The following is a 23,403-nucleotide window of genomic DNA, read 5'->3' on the forward strand; positions in this document are numbered from 1 at the left end:
ACCGGTCATTTTCTTTAGCAGACCATTGAGCCATGGGGGTAGATTTACTACCCAATGGGTAGTCAAAGATGCTTGTCAAAATTAGCTTTGACTAACAGCTAATGTAGTTAGTACAAATGACTAAATGTTCTGCTAATAGAAATGACATTAGTAAATACACCCTATAATCGCCACAACTTTCTAGTTTGAAATGGTAAAATTTGTATCTGCTTTTGTGTAGCCGATAAAGCGACCACACGGGCATACACATTGCGTGTGCGACATACTGTAGTACGGCAGGCTGCAACTATATGCACCCACAGTCAGACCACTGAATGCCTATGAGGCATGGGCGTGATTATAAACATGTGCATGTATATGCACAAGCACCCCATGGCAAAGTGGTCATGGGTGTGCCTAGTTGCAGCCAACCTGAGCTTGGCTACTGTACCACCATATGTACAAATGAATCAATCCAGCAACTAAACTGCCACTACATCTGTATGATGCAGGTGCACAGGTGTACTAATTACTCACAGACACATTTTACAAGGTCCTTTGCATTCAGTATTTGGCAGAACCCATTTCTAGATTAGCACAAAAATATATTTGGAATAAATAAAATATGCAGCATGGACATGGATAGACTGAACCATGTGTTGTTTCAAATGCTAACATCATGCATCAGCATGAATCCAGGGCCATTTTTCTCCAATTTGCTTCTCTACAATTATATGGATGTAGTATATCAGTCGGCATCTGATTCTTATTATAAATGTAAATAATACCTTTAGAAACGGAGTAATAGTTTGCTGAGTATAGGTAGCAATAAAGGAAATATGTAAATTTGGTCATTTCCGGGCTTTGGAACCCACGCCACACTCATGCTCTTCCTGATGCATGAAATGCACATGTGCTCCATCTTATTTTCAGCAATAATGATATTGTTATCGTGTGGCGTATAGCCGTGCATCTCTAATGTGAGACGGCTGGACCTTAGTGCGTCACTAGTACGCGCCCCCGGGATACTCCGCATGCAAATTGCATTCGGACGGATATCCTGTCTATGAGACACATAATAGGTGCCCGGACTTCTTATGTGGGGGCACACATTTTTTAAAAGACATTGTTTTGGAAAGATAATTTTATGTGTTTATTCATTTTTGGGGGTTTTGTTTTTTCTTCAAGCTGCTAGTCTGTCCACAACAAATCCCTTATTAATTATCCCACATTTAACTATTGGTAAAACCCCAGGTCCAGATGGGCTATCAGCAGACTATTACAAACTATAGTCCCTACATCTCCCTTTACATCTGGTAACTGTATTGTATTCTATATTGTCCGGCTCTGCCCCACCACCTTACTTTGGCCAGGCTAGGGTTATTTCACTGCCGAAACCAAAGACCCCCTCTTAGCACATTCTTATTGCCTTATTTCACTGTTAAATCAAGATTTCAAGATTTACACAACTTTAATGACTCAATGTTTACAGACATTACTCCAAAAATTACTTCACGTATCCCAGTCAGGGTCTGTTAAGGAAAGATCTTCTGTACATAACATACGACAGGTGATAGCGGCCTTAACTCTCTGAACTCGTACATGAAATGGTAAATCTATGTTAGTCAGTTGTGATGCTGACAAGGCGTTTGACCAGGTTTCCTGGCATGACATACCGACCAGACCACCCAGCATTTCTATGGAAGTACCCACTGTTTTTGTGGGCATGCCCATGAAACGCAAGGGTCGACCTCAGAACACCCTGAAGGCACTTGCAGTCGGGCCTTGCACATGCGCATTGGTGACAATGTGCATGTGCAGTGGCCCACCATCAAAGGGGTAGCTGAATTCGGACTGCTGTGTGCAGGACTGAATCGACCCCTAAGGAGTCAATTTACTAAGATGGGAGTTCTATGGAAGATTGGACGTTGCCTATAGCAACCAATCAGAATTGACTTATTTATTTATCTAGAAGATAATAGAATCTGATTGGTTGATGTGCTACATCCCATCTTCAACAGAACTCCTTACCCAAAAATCAAATGAAAAGAGTTTTAGAAATTGCATTTTTGAAATCCTAAAAGGTGTTTTTCATAGAAGAAAATGAGGCGACCCATACAACTGAGATTCATCTCTAAAAACGTGTGGCCAAAATTACACGAAGAACCTCAAATTGGTTCCATGTTAGATGGTAAAATTTACTTTAATTGTTCTTACTTCCAGTACATAAATCATAAAGCAGGGTAGCTTCTCATGTGTGCAGTCAATCACATTATTAGTGTGTGTGACTTATTACAAGAAAATACATAAAAATGCTCAAACATAGTCACATACTAGAAAATGAAAGGCGAGAAGTTTTTGCGCTGAATCAAAATTTCTGTTGGTTCACCAAGAAATAGAGACATTAAGGAAATGTGTAAAGGGACATCAGAGTAATATAGAGCTTGCATGTGAGAAAGTGGCACATCAAATCTAACGGTGAAAGAAATGAATCCTTTCCTACAAATGAGACTTGTGTAGTCTGAATTAGAGAAGCATCATCTGTCTATAAAATATAATAATGCGAGCAAAGTGTTGCGAAACTAACTGAGGCGCTTCAAAAATGCTTTGATAAAAATAGAGAAATCCCTATGTTTGTGGCATAAAAAAAGTATCGCTGAAATACTGAGAAAGTCAACTGTAGTCACATATTATAAAGTGTGCATACTGTAGGTTAAAAAATTGATCAGAGGTTACTTGATAAAGTCTGACCATAGAGGCAGTGCTGTAATTAGACATTTTGGTGCCCTGTGCCAAAAAAGGGAATTGGTGCTTCCATCAAAATTGGGACAATGCACAGTGAAGGTGTAAGCCAAAAATGTAGCAGCTTGACTTCACCTGGAAGGGGTATATTAGTACTAGGGATGCCCTGTGTGCTTTATAAATAAAGGTGTGCTGCCCTGTGTGCTGTAAAAATAAAAATAAAGAAACGCTGCCCTGTCCTGAAAAAATATAGCAGCGCTGCCAGTGTGCTGAGTAAATAAAGGGACAATGTCCTGTGCTAAAAAGGCATGATGTCATGTGCTGTAAAGAAATGCTGCATTCCCATGCTGTACAGGGTGCTGTCCTGTGGTGAAAAAATAAAGGTGTGCTGTCCACCTGTCCTGTGTGCTGTGAAAAATAAAAATAAAGGTGCACTGTCATGTGCGCTGAATAATAAAGGGGTGCTGTCCTGTGCTGTAAAGGGGTGCTACCATGTGTGGTATAAAAATAAAAATTGTGCTGTAAAAATAAAGGTGTGCTGACCTGTCCTGAAAAAATAAAGTGCCACCGCTTCTCCCCCCCTTGGAGTGGCGGCAACCCCCACCCACCCCCACCCCCACCCCCCTTGGAGTGGCGGCCGAATCACCCCCCCCCATCCCCCGGAGCAGAGTGGCGTGGCGGCCGAATCCCCCCTCATCCCCCCGTGGAGCGGCGCGGCAGCCGAATCCCCCCCCGGACGTGTGAGCGCTGGAGTGCCCCCCCTGCCTGGGGTGCTCCGGTGCCTTGAGAAGGGACACAGCCCTGTGTGCTGAATAAATAAAGGAACATTGTCCTGTGCTGTAAAGGGGTGCTGTCCTATGCTGTAAAGGGGTGCTGCTGTCCCATGCTGTCCAGGGGTGCTGTCCTGTGCTGTAAAGGAGTACTTCTGTTCCATGCTGTACAGGGGTGCTGTCTTGTGCTGTAAATTAGTGCTGCTGTCATGTGCTGTGAAGGGTTGCTGCGCTTTGTGCTGATAAATATAAAGGGGTTCTGTCCTCTGATATGAAGAACAAAAATTTGGAGGGAAAAAAAAAACACTTCCTAGTGCTGAAGCTGCTGCCACTAGTCATCACATTAACATTATAATTCCATCAACATTGTCTGCTGAGGCCGATGAGCAACTGGATATTGGCGTACATGAAGGAGGAAGTATACGAGGAGAATTCTGATGGTGATGTGGTTTGTTTAATTAAGACCAAGTGGAGACAATTGTTGGCCGTGGGATGTAAAAGCCCATTGCATGCCTAGGCAGAAGACCAAAAAAATCCACCTCTTCTGTTTAGAATTATTTCTACAAAAATTCGGACATCAACTGTCTCGCCACCCAGGAACATCCACCTTATATGTCACCTGCAGCGCATTTAATGTCAAGTTCAGAAACTTTCGCTAAGGGTGTAAGCAGTCCAGGGACACCTAAATCCCTTTTTCTGTTGTATCCAAGCACCTGCAATAGACACGTCCAACTCCTGTCTCGTCGATTTCCTCCTCAATGAGGATTGGGAGTAGCCCTGCAGGCCATGTCATAGGCATGACTGACTCCTCTACATTTCTGGATTCCTTCGGGGTATCCTTGAGCACTAAACCTACTGCTGCTGCTGTTGTTGTTGCTGCTGAAAGTCAATCATCATCCCAGATGGGGAGTCAGATGACTACTACTACAATAACTAAGCAATTGACTGTCCAACAGTCCTTTGAGAAAAAGATGAAACATGACAGCAGTTACCCTGTTGCAGAGAGGATTACCAAGGGCATAACATGCATTCTGGTGTTAGATGTGAGACCGGTATCTGCCATTAGTGCAATGGGATTTAAACAGTTAATGGAGGTACTGTGTCTCTAGTACCAAATCCCATCTAGATTCCAATTCCTTAGGCAAGTAATTCCAAGACTGTAAAGGGACATTAAGAAAAGTGTACAAGTGGCAATTAATTTCTAAGCAGAATACGCTATAAATCACCATTTTCCATATGATGCACACTGCTGAGGACCTCTGAGAGAAACTGCAGGACATCATTGCACAAATTGATTATCCCACTTAGAGGTATATTTATGAAGGTCAAATGTGTATGAACGGGACCGGCCATATATGCCCGACAACATGAATGGAGAACACAGCAAGTATACAAAGCTGTCGATACCTATTTTCCAATGTCATGGCCGTTCATATTTGGGTGCCAGAAAAACGGCAGCCAAAAATCTGCGATCCATGCGATGCTGGCTGTGTAAAAAATAGAATAAATAATAATTTAAAAAACATTGCGGGGTCCACCCACCTGGCTTTAACCAGCCCTGGGATAATTGAGCCAGTCCTGATTACAGAAATACAGAGGGTAGTTCTATAGCAAGCAAGGCTCATGGGCTGGTCCTGGTTCTTAAATTATGGGGGAAAAAATTAGTAGGGGTTCCCCTTATTTTGTAAACCAGCACTAGGCCCAAACAGCCAGCAGACTAATGCCTCAGTCACTATAGAAACTAAAGTTTTATACACACTACTATCACACAAGCATACTTAGCTAGGGTCCACCGTAGGCCTGTACTCTTCTCCAGGTGAAATCCATTCGGTTACCTGTGAAAGGAAATTACACTCACCAGCTCCTCTGACGTAGATCGCATCCTTTTCATACCATGTAGGCATCCATGGGTAAAAAAAAAAATGACATTCCCACCACTATCACAAACTGGAGCCGCAAGTGTGTTTACACTTGCGGCTCCTCCAACGAACTGAGGGTCTTCCTGGTGATGTCATACACCGGGTTCTCCATCAGGCAATCATGAGCAGGCACCGGAGGAGCTCTGCAGCTGATTGGCTGTTCGCAGCTCCATAGACGCCCATGTTAAAGATTAACATGGGCACCTTTGAGCGGTAAAGTGATAAAGTCGTGATAAAACAGTGATAGTGGAAAGAGATAATGCACCAGCCAATCAGCTGTGTTTGAACAATGACAGTTAGGAGCTGATTAACTGGTGTCTGATGTCCTGAAACGAATCCCTTTTTCCCCCTGAAAGCAATCAGCATTCTGACATCCGGGCATGTTTCTGAATCCACTCCTTGTGAGCCTGTGTGCAACCAAGAGGTCTGAAGTCTTATCCGTTTGCTTCTACATAGAAGTCAGCTCTGCCACATATAAGTACTGGCACCTCTTGGGTCTGATTATGTGTTACTAGCAGTGGGTGCGAGCTGTCACCATTGGGCATGTGCGTTCCATTGGCTCTTCTGCCCTTGTGGTAGACAGACATTTACTAGGATTATATAATTAAGTTTCACCCTGACACATAGAGCAGGCCGGCCTTTAGAAGTAGTTAGTGAATATGTGACCCTTTGTTAGAAAATAATATTATGTACAAAATGTTACGATCCAATTGAATATCATTTTAAGACACAAATGCAACATTAGTTTAATTTGATTCTTTTAAAATTAATCTATTATCCCGGGGGACATCTATGAATCGGGTGCGCTACAGACTTACTCCCAAGTACAGTCTAACTTTGCTTTATCTTGGAGAGACTTTTATAAATACCTACAAGTGCGCCATTGGCTGCGAAGTGTCTCTCTACCCTCACATAACCTCAAACCATTACCAAGGACCATTGGAGATCTTCCAAAAAAGCTGAACAGTAAAGGCGCACTATCTCGGTGGTAGACATTTCTAGTTACTCGCTAACACTTTACAAAACCCTCTCCACTACTAAAATGGGAAACTGACATAGGCCTGACCATTTCAGAAGCAGAATGGCAGTCAATATTTCAGGTTGTTTTAGAGTGTCTAAGTGCATATCCCATGTTTAGCAATACTATAAACTCTTATGTAGGTTGTATATTGACCACAGCTTTATTACACAAGATAAGCCCCACAACACCCAACTTTTGCTGGCGTCACTGTGGTGGAGTAGGATCGATCCACCATGTATTCTGGTCTTGCCCTAAATTATCTGACTTGTGGAAGCAGGTGTTCCAACTTATCTCGACAATCTTGGGGTGGGATATTGCCCCTCAACCAAAAATTGCACTATTCCACTTACTACCAGATATGGCCTCTTCTCCTGATAACTATGTAATTGGACATATATTGTGCTCCACTAAACGGCTTTTGGCCTGAATTTGGAGAACAGTTAATATACCCCATATTTTGGACATAGAAAGGGCTGTTCATTCACATTTTGAATTTGAAGTTGCCGGTGTACCTTTTAATCCATTACTATCACCACCCGCGACCAAGATATGGTTGCCTTGGACTAAATATCAATCAGTAGTTCCATGAAAATATTAGGCACGCCTTAGCATATATGCTATTTATGTATTTGGGCTTGCAGGGAAACCAGACCGTTTATAATGATCTCTTATTCACACATCTCTTATTCAAAAAATGGTATAATGTTGTACTAATGCTGTCCCTACTTCCCCCTATCTTTGTTTTGTACCTTCCCTTCCCTTCTCAAGACAAAATTCTGACATTGAATGTTTGATTTGATGTATTTACTGTTTTGTACTCTCTACTATTGCATTCAATAAAAATTTAATGTGAAAAAAAATTAATCTATTATTCCTATGCAATTAATGAGTAGAGAAATTGCCAGTTTTTAGTTTTCCAAAGTAATCCGGAGAAGCTGGACATTCACCGTTACTACTAATACAGTATAAACTCGTTGTGAAGCATCACATTATCTGACTGCAGTTTGAGAAGGTCATTGACATCACCTAATATAGCAGGAATGACATATAGTGTGCATGGCCCATTGACTTTGTCCGTTCTGTCTAAAACTTGACCCCATTTTATCTAAGGAGAGCCATGCTAAGCATCATTTAACCTTGTGTATCTTTATGTTATCTCTAAATGTTCAATTTAAATATAAATAACCATTGGCTAGATATACAACCTGTACTTTTATATTATGTGTATTTTTTTGTTATAGTCTATATGAGACATTTAGCTGCAAATTACAGTTTTTCTTATATTGTTCTTTTTTAAAGCACATATTTTTCATAACATTTTTGCCTTGTAAAATATAAAATAAGAGTTTACATTTTATCTGCTGTTTTATATTGCTTCATATTTTTTACTTCAACAAATATATAGTACAAACACCTATACATTTTTTTCTCTAAACTTCTTTGCAGAATTGTATTAAGATTACCCAGTTATAATTGCAATATTGAGCCATCAGTGTTGTTTTCAGCAATTGTAAGGGATTTCATAATTTTTCTTTGTGTGTGTGTAACCACTTACTGTAACTGAGAATTTTTTTTTCAAACTCCAGCCAGAAATGGTTGTGCAAACATCGTAATTAAGTTCAGATGGAATTTTTCCAAATATTTTTAAATATTATTTTTGGATGGACTTCTGGTGCCGGGTTCATGGCCTGAAGCTGCTTGCACCAGAGCTCCGTCAGACCCAGCCAGCTAACACCTTTTAAAGGCTTCAACAGCCTCCAGGACAGTCCACACTTGCGCCCCTGCAGACCTGGAACCTGTGATGGACCGCTTTGTTGCCCTGCAACCTACGGTTACCGCACTCCCGCCCCACAGGAGAAGCGACGCGCAGACCCCAATATGTCGGCAGATGGCAGCTCACCAGCCCTCTTTCCTGCCGGCAAGAAATCAGCAGCAGAAGCACTGGACCCCTATGACAAGGTACACCGCTCCCCAGACTCCCAGGTGACATATGGAGACATTGTAGAGGCCATCAAAAGTACCATGGCCCCTTTGCTGTCCCAGGCTGCAAATGACATGCTTAAAGCACTCACCCAGAGGGTCACCACAGCTGAGAATCATTTGAGTGCACTGTCACATGAAGTCTTTGATTTGTCTCAGTCAGTGAAATCTCTCACTTCAGACAATTACCATATTTGGAACAAGCTAGATGAGATAGAGAACAGGTTCAGGAGGAACAACATTAGACTTGTTGGCCTTCCAAAATCGATCAAGGGCCCCTGCCCTCTCACACTTTGTAAGGAACACACTTCCAAACCTACTTGACATTGCCTCTGAATGCAGGGTTGGACCTGTACCATCACCTAATAAACCCGGCCTCGTGTAACGCTCTTTAGATGCAAGAACTATTTGCACAAACAGCTGATATGGTCGGCATCTAGCCGAGTCAAGGATATACAGTGGGAAGGCAATAAGCTATTGATCTTCTAGGACTTTTCAGTGGAGCTGACTAAGGCCTGTAATGCTTTTCCCCATTTGCACTAAGCTCGTCGCAGAGGGTCACAAGTTTGGATTGCTTTACCCCGCTAGATTGCACATTTACAAGGGATCCTCCTACAAAGACTTTATGTCCCTAAAGGATGCCAAGGCATATGTCCACAAAATGTGCTCTGAGAGCCTTCAGGATATCAGTGATCCGGCACCACCCCCTGGGGCTACCTCCTGGCCTGTCTGATCTCACCGGAACTTAATCTTCCCAGAGGGTTCAGATAGACTCCTGATTGCCTATTCAGAAATATCTCTCACATTCCTGTTGAAGACTCCTCCACTGACCATTTCCCCTGGTAATAATTACTCTTCCTTGTCTGTTTCATATTATAATGATAACATAAACACTCACTATTCTTATGTGTACCTTCAGAACCTATATGTCACCATAACTATATGGCCTCCAGGGCCTTTCCTTATCCCCCACCCCTTTTTCTTATCTGGCTGTCAAATTTGTCTATTGATTTATTTATATTACACCAGAAGCCAGTCACTTACCTTTTTGCTATTACTCTGTGGTTAGAGCAGATTAGCAGATTTAAGTGATTCTCAAACCAAACAACCTGTCCATTTTTTTTTGCATTGTGCTGTTATATCACTCCTCCCCTTCTCTCTTTTCCTCCCCATTCTTTTCCTGTTGCTTATTTCTTATTGTTGCAGATTGTGAGATATCCGCGATTACTGAAATTATTCTCCTATTTGACCTGAAAAATGCTTCTCGGAACATCAGTGGTTTCAATTCAACTGCCAAATGCCATAGGATTTGATACACCTGAACAAAAAAGGTATACAGCTAGCCTTCTTGTAGGAATCCCACTTAATCCTCTCTGAAATAGCCAAACTTAACATATTGGGCTGGAAACTCATTGGTTCCAGCCCATATAACTCAAAGCCCGGGGAGTTGTCTCTCCTTAAAGCTGGTATTCCTCACAAGGTCACTGAAACAATGAATGACCCTGAAGGACAATTCCTGATCATTTCCATCACTATGCAATCTAAATGCGTCTCTGCAGCCCTTGCCATCTTCTCTAGGATTGACTACATCCTCCTCTCATTTTACCTACTCCCATTGGTCAGCAACTCAGACATAGTCCCCATTATTATATCAGACCATGCACTAGTCTTGGTCTCTATTGGCCTCCGCCCCATGTCATCATCAGTCCCGAATGTGGAAATTTCCTTTGTACCTTGCTAAATTCTGAAAATTCCAATAAAAGTGTCAGGTGTAGCACATGTTTTGTCTTGGTATTACTTCATCAAAGGCATTGATTCAGGGAGCTATATTTATTCCTGAGCTCATTAAATATGGATGACAGCACATGGCTAGAAACAATGGCATCACTTCCTGTTTGGAATTTGTCAATAAGAAAAAATAATAGACAAGTAAGGATCAACTTCAGTTTCTTTTGGAGTGCACCATGGGGGAAACTTCCATGGAAGGGTGACTTTATTGGTACCTAATTAATAACTGCATTGCAGTTTATGCTGCTATATGCCAAATGCTTTGATTTGCTATACATACCTTTTTTACACAAATTAAACTCTGATTATTGCTGCTATTTTGGTGTACTCGTCTCCAATACTGTACTTCACTGAATAGTGTTTTTTTTATGGCTATACTGGTTTGTATGATGGCTTTATTTCAAAACAGATTCCAAATTTTTGGTGTTTGCAGGTGCCATATATAGGAAAGGAGAAAGGTGGCACTTTAAAGTGCTAAATACAATGGTGTTTAATATTGAGGTTTCTGGGTTACCCAATCTTCAGAACATGTGTCATGAAGACAAGCAACAGTTGAATCTAGATCTTTAAAGTCCTGAAGAGCCTCCTTTATTCATTGTTACACCTCTAGGAGGGCACCCATGGCAGTCATGTACACTGGATTAGTAAGCAGAGTACAGGACCTTTGGTTTTGTGTATGTATATACAAATGTCCACTGATTTACACCCCCCCCCCCCCCCCCCTTATATCTCTTCAGTCCCAACTATTGCAGCAGAGCATTGGACTGAAAGCGCAAAGGCCAGCAAATTTGTTTTCAGGGCGGACATACCCCTCGTTACACTTTTGGTCTACGACAGTAGTCCCACTATACTGGGAGGCACATGATGTTAAAAGTGATGACAATGATAACACACCACTATAAATATTCCCTGATTTATCACATTTTGATTTAATACCCACACATTGCGGGGCACTATGGTGATTATCCTTTAATAAGATATATTGATATATTACACAATTCCACTACCAGAAAGTGATGTCACTACTGAGCAGGAATAAATACTAGTCCCAATACTACACTAATTACACTCACTTGCTGGCTTTGTGAGGCACAGTGAGCAACTTTTTGCTGGTAGGTTGCACCACTATTGATTTTTCCTACTGATGTATTTGAATGATCGGTACTTATGTATTATCTGGGCTCCCATGTTAAATGCACCCCATTTTTTCATACCCCTACTATCCAACTACGCATGGAGTTGATTTTATATAGTGTGGCGAGCGCAGCGAGCCACCGTGCCTGAAGCGTGGCGAGCGCACGCGGTCTCATAAGAAATAAGGGAGCCCAGATATTACATAAGTACCGAATGATCTTCTATGTTTTTTCTACAGTTTGTTTACTATTTGTGTATTTTTATTTAACATTGGACACTCTTTATACATGTACCAACTAAATACTACGGGATAGTATATACAAATAACCCTAATGCTGGTTGGCCATTGAAATAAAAATGGGTTCAGTAAGACTTTTTTTATTGTCACATATCATTTTTTTTATTAAATCAGAGTGTTTTTTTAAACCTTTACTGTTTGGGTGAGTGCTCTTTTCCCCTTTTCTTTCTCACTATATATATATATATATATATATATATATATATATATATATATATATATATATATATATATATATACGTATAGCAGGGCCGGGCACAACCTCCGGGTGTAGTTACTCAGTCGGGTGCCTTCGTCAAGGTAGATACAGACTTTCGTAGGGATGGACGCGGCACTCCAGGCTTTCGTGAACAACAAGGATCTTTATTTGAGTGAACAGGTAACGTTTCAATGCAACAGCATTATCATCAGACTCAAAGCACACTTCACTTCTAAACATTTAAATACCCCCAGGTGTGTGTCACGCTGGAGGAATACTCAATCAGACCACCCCCCACGTAACAGCGTATTAACCCACGCCCACCCTGGTGTTGATCTGTGTTACCAGAGCAACCTCATGTGAACATGTTTTAACCCTAAAAACATGCTGCAAAGTGCAACTTCTAGCTCTTGTATAACAATAACATCAATAGTAAAAAACAGTGTATCAAATTGTATCAAAGACATCTAAGGAACATGAACAAAACATGAAACTTATATAAAGAATATATAAAGAAAACATATATATAAAGTGAATGTATATAAAAATAAAATACATAAAAATACGCAGACATCGTAAATTAAGGCCCCACACTGAAAAAGTAGCAAATGCTAAAATGACCGTGCGGTGGCACATGCGATGTGTGCATATGTGGGTAGTATAAGCAGTGATCGTGCGCTACTGAGTGGTCCAATAAATCACCTACTTGTGGCTTGCTCGATCATCTTGTGACCCAGTCATAAGCCACAATGTATAAAATCCGAGTGAACTATCTATATATATCATATTGCAGGATGGAGACCCTCCCTCAGGGTCCCTAGGGCTGAGATACCAGCAGTTCGGCAGAGGTTTATCATAAATTTAGACAAGAACATTAATACCAGAATGCTCATTAAGACCACGCGGTGCTATGGTGTCTAATTTTGCTATCCACCGGGCCTCACATTTCAGTAATTGTAGATTTCTATTCCCTCCTCTAATCGAGGCCGGAATGTGATCTATCATACGATATTTCAATGTGGACAGGCTATGTGGAATTTGCGCAAAGTGACGCGACACAGGTTGGTCGCTGGTCCCCTTCAAAAGAGCTTTACGGATGGACGACCTATGCGCTGTCATCCTTTCCTTAAAGGGTCGTTCCGTTTTCCCGATATACGACAGCCCGCAAGGGCAAATTATCTGATATACCGTATATGGGGTGTTACAGGTCAATAGGAACCTAATCGGGATCGATCTTCCCGTGTGTGGGTGGTTAAACGAGGCTCCAGGGATTAAAAAGCTGCATGTGGTACACACACATCTAATGCAACCAACTCTGTTGGATGGTCTGCTCACATTGTGTGGTGATGCGTCAGATTTTACAAGCATGTCCCTAATACTTTTGGATCGTTTATAGCTTGGTAAGAGAGTGGTCTGTGCCAGTCCCAGATGGGGATCTGACTGTATCAGGGGCCAATGTTGCCGTATTATATTAGTGGTGACTGGACTCTGATGATTATATGTCGACACCCAGGGCAGTCGGTCACCCATAGACATAGTCCCCATTATTATATCAGACCATGCACTAGTCTTGGTCTCTATTGGCCTCCGCCCCATGTCATCATCAGTCCCGAATGTGGAAATTTCCTTTGTACCTTGCTAAATTCTGAAAATTCCAATAAAAGTGTCAGGTGTAGCACATGTTTTGTCTTGGTATTACTTCATCAAAGGCATTGATTCAGGGAGCTATATTTATTCCTGAGCTCATTAAATATGGATGACAGCACATGGCTAGAAACAATGGCATCACTTCCTGTTTGGAATTTGTCAATAAGAAAAAATAATAGACAAGTAAGGATCAACTTCAGTTTCTTTTGGAGTGCACCATGGGGGAAACTTCCATGGAAGGGTGACTTTATTGGTACCTAATTAATAACTGCATTGCAGTTTATGCTGCTATATGCCAAATGCTTTGATTTGCTATACATACCTTTTTTACACAAATTAAACTCTGATTATTGCTGCTATTTTGGTGTACTCGTCTCCAATACTGTACTTCACTGAATAGTGTTTTTTTTATGGCTATACTGGTTTGTATGATGGCTTTATTTCAAAACAGATTCCAAATTTTTGGTGTTTGCAGGTGCCATATATAGGAAAGGAGAAAGGTGGCACTTTAAAGTGCTAAATACAATGGTGTTTAATATTGAGGTTTCTGGGTTACCCAATCTTCAGAACATGTGTCATGAAGACAAGCAACAGTTGAATCTAGATCTTTAAAGTCCTGAAGAGCCTCCTTTATTCATTGTTACACCTCTAGGAGGGCACCCATGGCAGTCATGTACACTGGATTAGTAAGCAGAGTACAGGACCTTTGGTTTTGTGTATGTATATACAAATGTCCACTGATTTACACCCCCCCCCCCCCCCTTATATCTCTTCAGTCCCAACTATTGCAGCAGAGCATTGGACTGAAAGCGCAAAGGCCAGCAAATTTGTTTTCAGGGCGGACATACCCCTCGTTACACTTTTGGTCTACGACAGTAGTCCCACTATACTGGGAGGCACATGATGTTAAAAGTGATGACAATGATAACACACCACTATAAATATTCCCTGATTTATCACATTTTGATTTAATACCCACACATTGCGGGGCACTATGGTGATTATCCTTTAATAAGATATATTGATATATTACACAATTCCACTACCAGAAAGTGATGTCACTACTGAGCAGGAATAAATACTAGTCCCAATACTACACTAATTACACTCACTTGCTGGCTTTGTGAGGCACAGTGAGCAACTTTTTGCTGGTAGGTTGCACCACTATCGATTTTTCCTACTGATGTATTTGAATGATCGGTACTTATGTATTATCTGGGCTCCCATGTTAAATGCACCCCATTTTTTCATACCCCTACTATCCAACTACGCATGGAGTTGATTTTATATAGTGTGGCGAGCGCAGCGAGCCACCGTGCCTGAAGCGTGGCGAGCGCACGCGGTCTCATAAGAAATAAGGGAGCCCAGATATTACATAAGTACCGAATGATCTTCTATGTTTTTTCTACAGTTTGTTTACTATTTGTGTATTTTTATTTAACATTGGACACTCTTTATACATGTACCAACTAAATACTACGGGATAGTATATACAAATAACCCTAATGCTGGTTGGCCATTGAAATAAAAATGGGTTCAGTAAGACTTTTTTTATTGTCACATATCATTTTTTTTATTAAATCAGAGTGTTTTTTTAAACCTTTACTGTTTGGGTGAGTGCTCTTTTCCCCTTTTCTTTCTCACTATATATATATATATATATATATATATATATATATATATATATATATATACGTATAGCAGGGCCGGGCACAACCTCCGGGTGTAGTTACTCAGTCGGGTGCCTTCGTCAAGGTAGATACAGACTTTCGTAGGGATGGACGCGGCACTCCAGGCTTTCGTGAACAACAAGGATCTTTATTTGAGTGAACAGGTAACGTTTCAATGCAACAGCATTATCATCAGACTCAAAGCACACTTCACTTCTAAACATTTAAATACCCCCAGGTGTGTGTCACGCTGGAGGAATACTCAATCAGACCACCCCCCACGTAACAGCGTATTAACCCACGCCCACCCTGGTGTTGATCTGTGTTACCAGAGCAACCTCATGTGAACATGTTTTAACCCTAAAAACATGCTGCAAAGTGCAACTTCTAGCTCTTGTATAACAATAACATCAATAGTAAAAAACAGTGTATCAAATTGTATCAAAGACATCTAAGGAACATGAACAAAACATGAAACTTATATAAAGAATATATAAAGAAAACATATATATAAAGTGAATGTATATAAAAATAGAATACATAAAAATACGCAGACATCGTAAATTAAGGCCCCACACTGAAAAAGTAGCAAATGCTAAAATGACCGTGCGGTGGCACATGCGATGTGTGCATATGTGGGTAGTATAAGCAGTGATCGTGCGCTACTGAGTGGTCCAATAAATCACCTACTTGTGGCTTGCTCGATCATCTTGTGACCCAGTCATAAGCCACAATGTATAAAATCCGAGTGAACTATCTATATATATCATATTGCAGGATGGAGACCCTCCCTCAGGGTCCCTAGGGCTGAGATACCAGCAGTTCGGCAGAGGTTTATCATAAATTTAGACAAGAACATTAATACCAGAATGCTCATTAAGACCACGCGGTGCTATGGTGTCTAATTTTGCTATCCACCGGGCCTCACATTTCAGTAATTGTAGATTTCTATTCCCTCCTCTAATCGAGGCCGGAATGTGATCTATCATATGATATTTCAATGTGGACAGGCTATGTGGAATTTGCGCAAAGTGACGCGACACAGGTTGGTCGCTGGTCCCCTTCAAAAGAGCTTTACGGATGGACGACCTATGCGCTGTCATCCTTTCCTTAAAGGGTCGTTCCGTTTTCCCGATATACGACAGCCCGCAAGGGCAAATTATCTGATATACCGTATATGGGGTGTTACAGGTCAATAGGAACCTAATCGGGATCGATCTTCCCGTGTGTGGGTGGTTAAACGAGGCTCCAGGGATTAAAAAGCTGCATGTGGTACACACACATCTAATGCAACCAACTCTGTTGGATGGTCTGCTCACATTGTGTGGTGATGCGTCAGATTTTACAAGCATGTCCCTAATACTTTTGGATCGTTTATAGCTTGGTAAGAGAGTGGTCTGTGCCAGTCCCAGATGGGGATCTGACTGTATCAGGGGCCAATGTTGCCGTATTATATTAGTGGTGACTGGACTCTGATGATTATATGTCGACACCCAGGGCAGTCGGTCACCCAATTCACCCTTATTGGTGTGTCTATTGAGCAGTTGTTGGCGATCTATTGCTAATACTTTTTGCTTAGTGGCTTCTAGTAAATCTTCTGGATAACCCCGTTGGATAAATTTAAGAATCATTTCTTCCATTTGGGATGCCGCTATCTCTGGGTCGGATACTATTCTACGCACCCTCAGCAGCTGTGAGTATGGAAGGCTCCTAACCATTGGTCTTGGGTGACAACTATGGTATTCCAAGAGATTATTTTTGTCCGATGGTTTAGAATATAAACAAGTCGATAATTGGCCACCATTTAACCTTATAAGTACATCTAGGTAATGGATTTCCTGAGTGCTATGACTATAGGTGTATTTTATAGGGTGATCGCTCTGGTTTTGTTGTTCAATAAGCGCTATAAGGTCATCAGGTGGTCCCTGCCACAGTATCAACAGATCGTCGATGTAACGATTGTAATGAATAATTCTATCTGCAATTGATGGTGTCGAGAAGAAAGTCATTTGTTCGATTTCGAACATGAATATGTTAGCATATGAGGGGGCTACCGCCGCCCCCATAGCCACGCCCATCAATTGCAGATAGAACTGATTGCCATATACAAAAAAGTTTCTGGTCAGAATTATTTGCATCAATTCCAATATAAAGCCGACATTGGGTCCCTGATAATCAGGGTGTTGATTCAGAAATCTATGCATGGCCTCCATTCCCATTGAATGCGGGATGGAGGTATATAATGCACTAACGTCAATAGTAAAGAGATGTATCTCTGCATTAGGTAATACCAAGTTCTGAAGTTGTTTTAATAAATCAGTGGTATCTGATAAATATCTGGGATGCGATTTTATGCAAGGTTGTAATATGCTATCTACATAAATCGATAGTGGTTGCATCAGTGAACCCCTCGCCGCCACAATGGGGCGACCTGGGGGGTCCACCATCGACTTATGTATCTTAGGGACACAGTAAAATTGCGGAACAAGAGGGAATTGGGGAAGCAAAGCATTCTTTAATTTATCAGAAATGATACCCATGTCGACACCATTTGATAAAGTTTCACTGAGCTCCCTGGTAAATGTTACCGTGGGGTCAGTGTTCAGTGTCCTGTAAACTTTAGTATCATCGAGGTGAGTCATGATTTGTTTATGATAATGACTAAGATCCATGATCACTAGTGCCCCGCCTTTATCAGCCGGACGGAACACTAGTGATCTGTCTGCCGACAGTGATTTAAGAGCCTGACGTTCATTTTTACTAATATTACTACGCACAGGTAATACAGATTTGACAGTCATATTAGCCTCAAAGTCCGTGACTCTAGCAAAAGTTTTAATGGAGTCATTATATGATACTGGATCAAAACCAGATTTTGGCATTACTTTGCGTAAAGACTGGGGGATCCCCGTAAGGGTCAGACCCGGGGTACTCACTGTCTCTGTCGACGATTCTGCGGATTTGTTGTAAAATTCTTTTAACCTTAAAGATCTCATTAGGCGATGATGTTCAATCTTCCACTGCAATTCATTGTGTCGGGAAGATGGAATAAAGGTAAGTCCTTTGGACAAGATAGATTCTTCGGTGTCGGTTAGGGTATGTGAAGACAAATTCAGGACGATGCTTTTTTGGTCTTTGCTGCCCGCTTTCCGCCTCTCCCGATGCCTCTGGCCACCCCGCCGGGTGACTCTGCGGGACCTTCTGCGTGTTGTCTCGTGGTCACCCCTAAAGGGATAGGGGCTTTACGTTGTCTTGTAGGTCTGCTGCTGTTATCACTGCTGCTAGAATTGAATTCAGTCGAACTGTACTGTTGATCAGGTTTTTTACGGCCTCTGCGAAAGAACGGCTTGGTACCCTCTCTGTCACGATAAGGGTTTGTCCACTGGTAGACGGTTTGTAGTTCATAGTCTTTGTCTACCTTAATTTTTTTCTCATTTTTGAATTTTATTAATTCACGTTTATACACTTAAATCTGTGCGTTGAGCTTGTCATACCACTGTGTGGAGGTGTCCGCAATTAGGTTAGCTCTATGGATAGCTTCAAATGCTGCGGCCTTTTCTTTGCATATACTGACCTCTTTAGAGGAATGTTCGATTATGAGGATCATCCAATCCAGGGAACATTTATTAGCAATCGCCACCCATTTTCTGCAGAATTCTGCGTCGTACTTTCCTATGGTGGGAGCGTTTCTTATGCGTAGGCCACGGGGAATTTTTCTAGCACGATAATAATCGCTCAATGATAGTGCATGATAGTGGTAATCCACCTCCCGTTTCTGCAATTTCAAGAGTTCACGGAACACTTCCTCCAGAGGGGTAGCCTCCTCTTGTTCAGCGATTTGACTTTGTAAGAGGATTTGATCCACCTCATTAGCTGTGTAAGTAAACGTGTCTCCGGTGACATAAGACTTTCGTGCAAAGCTGCCGCTCGGGTTGATCTCCCCAGGTGGATTTTCCATTCTGCAATGATGAACACCTGTGGCGTGCAGTGCGTGGTGTAGTTTGGACGGCTCAGTAACAGAGCTGTGCAGGACAGTTTTTGGAGCTGCTGACCGCAGTAGATGCTTTCATACGCTGTTACGTGGGGGGTGGTCTGATTGAGTATTCCTCCAGCGTGACACACACCTGGGGGTATTTAAATGTTTAGAAGTGAAGTGTGCTTTGAGTCTGATGATAATGCTGTTGCATTGAAACGTTACCTGTTCACTCAAATAAAGATCCTTGTTGTTCACGAAAGCCTGGAGTGCCGCGTCCATCCCTACGAAAGTCTGTATCTACCTTGACGAAGTCACCCGACTGAGTAACTACACCCGGAGGTTGTGCCCGGCCCTGCTATACGTATATGTTGGAAGACACCGCTGAGGAGTCGACCTTGCCAGTGGCACCCCCACAAAGCATCTACTGCGGTCAGCAGCTCCAAAAACTGTCCTGCACAGCTCTGTTACTGAGCCGTCCAAACTACACCACGCACTGCACGCCACAGGTGTTCATCATTGCAGAATGGAAAATCCACCTGGGGAGATCAACCCGAGCGGCAGCTTTGCACGAAAGTCTTATGTCACCGGAGACACGTTTACTTACACAGCTAATGAGGTGGATCAAATCCTCTTACAAAGTCAAATCGCTGAACAAGAGGAGGCTACCCCTCTGGAGGAAGTGTTCCGTGAACTCTTGAAATTGCAGAAACGGGAGGTGGATTACCACTATCATGCACTATCATTGAGCGATTATTATCGTGCTAGAAAAATTCCCCGTGGCCTACGCATAAGAAACGCTCCCACCATAGGAAAGTACGACGCAGAATTCTGCAGAAAATGGGTGGCGATTGCTAATAAATGTTCCCTGGATTGGATGATCCTCATAATCGAACATTCCTCTAAAGAGGTCAGTATATGCAAAGAAAAGGCCGCACTATTTGAAGCTATCCATAGAGCTAACCTAATTGCGGACACCTCCACACAGTGGTATGACAAGCTCAACGCACAGATTCAAGTGTATAAACGTGAATTAATAAAATTCAAAAATGAGAAAAAAATTAAGGTAGACAAAGACTATGAACTACAAACCGTCTACCAGTGGACAAACCCTTATCGTGACAGAGAGGGTACCAAGCCGTTCTTTCGCAGAGGCCGTAAAAAACCTGATCAACAGTACAGTTCGACTGAATTCAATTCTAGCAGCAGTGATAACAGCAGCAGACCTACAAGACAACGTAAAGCCCCTATCCCTTTAGGGGTGACCACGAGACAACACGCAGAAGGTCCCGCAGAGTCACCCGGCGGGGTGGCCAGAGGCATCGGGAGAGGCGGAAAGCGGGCAGCAAAGACCAAAAAAGCATCGTCCTGAATTTGTCTTCACATACCCTAACCGACACCGAAGAATCTATCTTGTCCAAAGGACTTACCTTTATTCCATCTTCCCGACACAATGAATTGCAGTGGAAGATTGAACATCATCGCCTAATGAGATCTTTAAGGTTAAAAGAATTTTACAACAAATCCGCAGAATCGTCGACAGAGACAGTGAGTACCCCGGGTCTGACCCTTACGGGGATCCCCCAGTCTTTACGCAAAGTAATGCCAAAATCTGGTTTTGATCCAGTATCATATAATGACTCCATTAAAACTTTTGCTAGAGTCACGGACTTTGAGGCTAATATGACTGTCAAATCTGTATTACCTGTGCGTAGTAATATTAGTAAAAATGAACGTCAGGCTCTTAAATCACTGTCGGCAGACAGATCACTAGTGTTCCGTCCGGCTGATAAAGGCGGGGCACTAGTGATCATGGATCTTAGTCATTATCATAAACAAATCATGACTCACCTCGATGATACTAAAGTTTACAGGACACTGAACACTGACCCCACGGTAACATTTACCAGGGAGCTCAGTGAAACTTTATCAAATGGTGTCGACATGGGTATCATTTCTGATAAATTAAAGAATGCTTTGCTTCCCCAATTCCCTCTTGTTCCGCAATTTTACTGTGTCCCTAAGATACATAAGTCGATGGTGGACCCCCCAGGTCGCCCCATTGTGGCGGCGAGGGGTTCACTGATGCAACCACTATCGATTTATGTAGATAGCATATTACAACCTTGCATAAAATCGCATCCCAGATATTTATCAGATACCACTGATTTATTAAAACAACTTCAGAACTTGGTATTACCTAATGCAGAGATACATCTCTTTACTATTGACGTTAGTGCATTATATACCTCCATCCCGCATTCAATGGGAATGGAGGCCATGCATAGATTTCTGAATCAACACCCTGATTATCAGGGACCCAATGTCGGCTTTATATTGGAATTGATGCAAATAATTCTGACCAGAAACTTTTTTGTATATGGCAATCAGTTCTATCTGCAATTGATGGGCGTGGCTATGGGGGCGGCGGTAGCCCCCTCATATGCTAACATATTCATGTTCGAAATCGAACAAATGACTTTCTTCTCGACACCATCAATTGCAGATAGAATTATTCATTACAATCGTTACATCAACGATCTGTTGATACTGTGGCAGGGACCACCTGATGACCTTATAGCGCTTATTGAACAACAAAACCAGAGCGATCACCCTATAAAATACACCTATAGTCATAGCACTCAGGAAATCCATTACCTAGATGTACTTATAAGGTTAAATGGTGGCCAATTATCGACTTGTTTATATTCTAAACCATCGGACAAAAATAATCTCTTGGAATACCATAGTTGTCACCCAAGACCAATGGTTAGGAGCCTTCCATACACACAGCTGCTGAGGGTGCGTAGAATAGTATCCGACCCAGAGATAGCGGCATCCCAAATGGAAGAAATGATTCTTAAATTTATCCAACGGGGTTATCCAGAAGATTTACTAGAAGCCACTAAGCAAAAAGTATTAGCAATAGATCGCCAACAACTGCTCAATAGACACACCAATAAGGGTGAATTGGGTGACCGACTGCCCTGGGTGTCGACATATAATCATCAGAGTCCAGTCACCACTAATATAATACGGCAACATTGGCCCCTGATACAGTCAGATCCCCATCTGGGACTGGCACAGACCACTCTCTTACCAAGCTATAAACGATCCAAAAGTATTAGGGACATGCTTGTAAAATCTGACGCATCACCACACAATGTGAGCAGACCATCCAACAGAGTTGGTTGCATTAGATGTGTGTGTACCACATGCAGCTTTTTAATCCCTGGAGCCTCGTTTAACCACCCACACACGGGAAGATCGATCCCGATTAGGTTCCTATTGACCTGTAACACCCCATATACGGTATATCAGATAATTTGCCCTTGCGGGCTGTCGTATATCGGGAAAACGGAACGACCCTTTAAGGAAAGGATGACAGCGCATAGGTCGTCCATCCGTAAAGCTCTTTTGAAGGGGACCAGCGACCAACCTGTGTCGCGTCACTTTGCGCAAATTCCACATAGCCTGTCCACATTGAAATATCGTATGATAGATCACATTCCGGCCTCGATTAGAGGAGGGAATAGAAATCTACAATTACTGAAATGTGAGGCCCGGTGGATAGCAAAATTAGACACCATAGCACCGCGTGGTCTTAATGAGCATTCTGGTATTAATGTTCTTGTCTAAATTTATGATAAACCTCTGCCGAACTGCTGGTATCTCAGCCCTAGGGACCCCGAGGGAGGGTCTCCATCCTGCAATATGATATATATAGATAGTTCACTCGGATTTTATACATTGTGGCTTATGACTGGGTCACAAGATGATCGAGCAAGCCACAAGTAGGTGATTTATTGGACCACTCAGTAGCGCACGATCACTGCTTATACTACCCACATATGCACACATCGCATGTGCCACCGCACGGTCATTTTAGCATTTGCTACTTTTTCAGTGTGGGGCCTTAATTTACGATGTCTGCGTATTTTTATGTATTCTATTTTTATATACATTCTCTTTATATATATGTTTTCTTTATATATTCTTTATATAAGTTTCATGTTTTGTTCATGTTCCTTAGATGTATTTGATACAATTTGATACACTGTTTTTTACTATTGATGTTATTGTTATACAAGAGCTAGAAGTTGCACTTTGCAGCATGTTTTTAGGGTTAAAACATGTTCACATGAGGTTGCTCTGGTAACACAGATCAACACCAGGGTGGGCGTGGGTTAATACGCTGTTACGTGGGGGGTGGTCTGATTGAGTATTCCTCCAGCGTGACACACACCTGGGGGTATTTAAATGTTTAGAAGTGAAGTGTGCTT

This window comes from Crinia signifera, chromosome 6, assembly GCF_055691185.1.
Source record: "Crinia signifera chromosome 6, ASM5569118v1, whole genome shotgun sequence".
Taxonomy (NCBI): Eukaryota; Metazoa; Chordata; class Amphibia; order Anura; family Myobatrachidae; genus Crinia; species Crinia signifera.